General features: G+C 41.6%; 1 long non-coding RNA gene across 1 annotated transcript; it reads left to right on the plus strand.

The window, feature by feature from the left end:
* Nucleotides 1-1,386: 1,386 nt before the first annotated feature.
* On the plus strand, nucleotides 1,387-3,309 carry LOC121038971 (uncharacterized). Its single transcript, XR_005794588.1, has 2 exons — nucleotides 1,387-2,056; nucleotides 2,752-3,309. It is a non-coding gene; the product is annotated as an uncharacterized LOC121038971 (long non-coding RNA).
* The last annotated feature ends 1,605 nt before the right edge of the window (nucleotides 3,310-4,914 follow it).

A 4,914-nucleotide genomic window follows, 5' to 3' on the forward strand; every position in this document is an offset into this window, starting at 1 on the left:
GTGTGTGTGTGTGTGTGTGTGTGTGTGTTCATTCGGGTGGGTATAGTACTATTTCTCAGAGATTTAGGAAGGCTAATAGAGAAAATGAAATGTAGAAACCGAGAAGATAGAATGAATGTATTTTTTCGTCTGAATTATCAGTTATTCAATCCCCATTCTCATTTTGCATGTGGTTTCGAAACTTCGGTCTTTATCTTCTCCACAGTTTCCCTCTATAATATCCTTACCTAATTACATTTTTACGAAGAAATTCATATCAAAATCAAATTTACATCTCTAGCCCAGACTTTTCCCGGATCACCAGATCCATATACGGTAGTGCTTATATAACATATCAAGTTGGGGCACCTGGCTGTCAGTTGGTTGACCATCTGACTCTTGATTTAAGTTCAGGCCATTACCTCATGCTCATGAGATTGAGCCCCAAATCAGGCTCTGCACTAGGTGTGGGGTCTGCTTAAGATTCTCTCTCTCCTTCTCCTGCCCCTCCCCTGCTTACGAGCAAGTGTGCATACACTGTCTCTACTATATCAAAGAAAGTTAATAAAGGACATTTAACATATGAAATCTGAAATCTCAAAGGCATCTCAAACTTAATATATAAAAATAGTTCAATCATGGGGTGCCTGGGTGGCTCAGTCGGTTAAGCGTCTGACATCGGCTCAGGTCACGATCTCACGGTCCGTGAGTTCGAGCCCCTCGTCGGGCTCTGTGCTGACGGCTTGGAGCCTGGAACCTGTTTCGGATTCTGTGTCTCCCTCTCTCCCTGACCCTCCCCCATTCATGCTCTGTCTCTGTCTCAAAAATAAACATTAAAAAAAATTCTTTAAAAAAAAGTAGTTCAATCACTTTCCTCATGAAAGGGACCATCCTCCAGCACTCAGTGTCTCAGTCAATGGCACACCACACAAGACAAGAAATGTCACAACTTAGAGTCCAGCCGTGTCGTCATCACCCTCTATCTGGCCTACCTTTCTGTATTGCTATCCGCTCTCCCTCCCACAAAACCAAGTATTGTTAGTGTTTTTACTAAATATCTCTCAAATCTCACCTCTTCCCTTCATTGCTTTCACAACCTTAATACAAAAGTACCAAAATATTAAGTGACTGACCTAACAAGGCCTTCCTTGTTCTACTCCTAATCCATTTCAGTTATTCTCTACCACGTAACCTAAGTGATATTTTAAAAATACACATACTGACAATACAACCCTTCTTTTGAAAAACACTTCAACATCGTTCTTAGACTAACACCAGGGATGCCTGGGTAGCTCAGTCGGTTAAGTGCCGGACTCTTGATTTCAGCTCAGGTCACGATCTCACACTTTGTGAGATAGAGCCCCGTGTTGGGCTCTGTACTGACATTAGGGAGCCTGCTTGGGATTCTGTCTCTCCTTCTCTCTGCCCTCCCCCTGCTCAGACACTCTCTGTCTCCCTCTCAGAATAAATAAACTTGAAAACGTATGTCAAAAAAGTAACAAATTTAGAATAACACCAAACTCCATAACACAGCCTAGAAATCCCAGTCAGCTCTAATCCTCGCTTACTTAGTGTCTTTCTACACAAAACTTATCCAAACTCCCAGTACCACGACCATATTAGACTAATTTCAGGAACTCAACCACAATTTCACCACACTGTCTGACAGACATTTTCCCTGTCTCTGGAAGCCTCTTTTCTCTATTCTCTATCAAGTGAACTCTCAACCACTCTCCATAAAAAGCTGAATTCTTAAGGATCTTCTCTGAGCTCCATGACGAGGTCAAATATCCCAACATTATATACCCCTTCCCAGAACTTATCACATTTTGGGTCTTACCTATATCAGTATTTGAGTGAATATTTGATTAATGTTCTCCACCCTCGCTTGACTATAAACTACATAATAACTGGTTTTATATTTCCAGTGTCTTTCAAAATGTCTAGCCCATAAATGCTCAAAAAACTACTTACGGTGTTGTTTTCCGTAAATGATCACAAAAGTAAAATGCTGATATGAGGCTGGAAAGATAGGCTGCCAAAAAGACCAGAGGCTCAGACAACAGAGGCCTCATTGGTAAGTCATCGAGTGCCAAGGGAAAACTGAAGAATTTTTCTGCGTGGGCGATGATATTGACAGAGAATTCTATGAATGTCAAATGAGTGTACGTGGAGGCTTAAATGCTTCAGAAACAAACTTTCTCGTGACGTTTATGTTCACCTCTTTATGGCGGTTACATCCTTAGAAGCTTTCTTGTAAGTCATATCATAACGTAAGAATCCTACGTCTGTATGTTGAGTTGGACACTGTATGTGAACGGATGGGTAAAGCATTTGTGTTATGGCACGTTGGCGCTACATTCCAACAACAATGTTTTATTTTATGAGCACAGAGGTGTTCATAGGACTATAAGAATGTTTATTAGACTTGTTTTTGGACTAAACCACTTGAAAACACAGAATATTGTAAGGGATGATAAGCACCATGGACTTGTGCACGGGGAATAGGCACAAAAGTAGCTGAGAGTTTGTGCTGCGAGTAGTCTGGAAAGGTCTTGGGATTCAGACACTGCTGATGACTGTGCAGGGACTCTGGTTTGCAATCAGTTCACTAAATGGCACGGGCTGGGCGTGCTTTCTGCTCATGCGACTCTACGCGGAAGTCTAGCAAGTGATTCTCTGGTGGTCCTAGAATAATTCATTTAGTAATCTTGGCGCAGATCCTTTGGAAATGAACCTTTCTTATTTTCTTTCTCCTTTCAAATTTGGAAGCCTATCCCATTTGGACATATACATCCAGGAGTTCTTGGATTATAGTCTTCAGGAAATAGAAGCTACCAGCATCCACATGCCTAGTCAAAGGGAGAAGTCTGTGATGGATGAAGAGAACAAAACTCGGGCTTGAGGGACCAGCTGGACTCACTGTGCGGCAGACAGAATCCATAATCTCACTCATCATTTGACCTACTTATGCGATTACTCTGATCAGTATAAAACACTGATGGCTTGGGTCTCCTGAAATCAGTGTCCATTCTGAGCCACTGCCCAGCAACTCCTCAAAAGTTCGATTATTTCTCTTTCCTCAATGTATAGTCACCCAGGTAAATGGTCATAGATCTCTTAGGGGAAGAGTGGGGGGAAAAAGATGAACTATATCATTTCTTTTTGTTTGTTTAGTAGAGTTCTTTCTCAAAGGCTTTCTCCCCACTCTAAATTACAGAGATTCCAGGTCTGTAAAATGGCTCAGGTCTGGGAATTGATGGAGGGAGCATGATCTCCTATTTTTAGAATTAGGTTAGCCTCCTAAGAAAGGGCTACATTTACTGGCAAGACTCAATGGAATTGCGGGTTCCATGTCCCTAGCTTGAGTGGAATCTTCCCGTATGTCCCCATTCCAGTTTTCAAGATCTCAGTCCTTCTCGACCGGTGCCCTCACTTTAACGGAAGACGTCTTGCAATGCTGAAAATACAGAACATCCGTCTCTTTAGTCTCTCACAATGCTGTTAGCAGTGGTTTCATCGACATCTTGCAATGCTGAAAATCCAGAACATCCATCTCTTTAGTCTCTCACAATGCTGTTAGCAGTGGTTTCATCTTTAGGCCAATTTCCTTGGAAAATTTCCAGCTATGTGTAGGAACTTTCCTAGCTTGTCCCCAGTCGTTGTATCAGATAACAAAAACAAGCAGTGCAGACTCTCTCCAGCAGAGGGAGCCATTAAACAAACGTGTTCTTAGGGAGACGCTAAAAAACTTCCCGTTTTCTCTGTGGTCTTCTGAGACATTGAGAGCAACTATGAACATCAATAACGGACTTACTACAGCTCAGTGATAAGAAAGGAAAAAGAAAAAAAAAATTAACTAGTAGACACCATACAAAAGCTTAGTGAATGAAAGAAAATAATTCAACTTTTATCTGTTTAAAAAAAAAAAAACAAAACCCGGAAACAAACTGCAGACGCAAATGGATATATATGGAGGCAAGAGCATAAAGGCATGAGTTGACCTGTCTTGAGAGCTTAGTAACACCTTGTTGTCTCTGGTGATTCCCAGGAATAACAGGAGGGAGGTGTGTGTGCACTTCCTAGGGAATGAGGGTGGGTGGGGCCTGGGAAGGGGGTTTATTTAAGGTCCCTACAGCCAGGTAAGCCATCCACTGACATTTCCGTAACAAAACTTGTACCTAATAACTGAAAACTGGGATATGTGAAGGTTCACAATGAAGCCCCGACAGTGCAGTGGACATTCGCCAGTGTTCTAACACAATTTTGTGTTCTCCTTGTCCCTTAATTCAGTGTTGAATAGACCCATTGTATGTTGCTATACAATGTCAGGGTTTGCCATTTCAGAGCTATAGTACATCAATTTGAATGACGACCAACACTTTATATTACTATTCATCTATTTGGGGGACACATTGTTACTATTTTTTTTTCTATTATATTATAGAAAGAGAGTTGACGTTTTTAAAAGTCCACCTATTATTAACAATAATGAGTTTAATAATTTAACTGCTGCGTGTTTTCTGCTAATATAAACCCTTTCTCTCAAATATCTCCGAGAAGAAAACTGATTTGACTTTATGGACTAGACTGACTCATGAGTCTGTTAGTTAAAAGAGGTCTTCAGATGAGCATTAGAATGTGATCTCTTTAGGGGCGCCTGGGTGGCGCAGTCGGTTGGGCGTCCGACTTCAGCCAGGTCACGATCTCGCGGTCCGGGAGTTCGAGCCCGGCGTCGGGCTCTGGGCTGATGGCTCAGAGCCTGGAGCCTGTTTCCCATTCTGTGTCTCCCTCTCTCTCTGCCCCTCCCCCGTTCATGCTCTGTCTCTCTCTGTCCCAAAAATAAATAAAAACGTTAAAAAAAAAAATTTAAGAATGTGATCTCTTTAATCAAATTTTATGAATTCATTCTAGGTAGTGTACATACTAAATACC

This window comes from Herpailurus yagouaroundi, unplaced genomic scaffold (genome assembly GCF_014898765.1).
Source record: "Herpailurus yagouaroundi ecotype Mexico unplaced genomic scaffold, PumYag 166, whole genome shotgun sequence".
Lineage (NCBI taxonomy): Eukaryota > Metazoa > Chordata > Mammalia > Carnivora > Felidae > Herpailurus > Herpailurus yagouaroundi.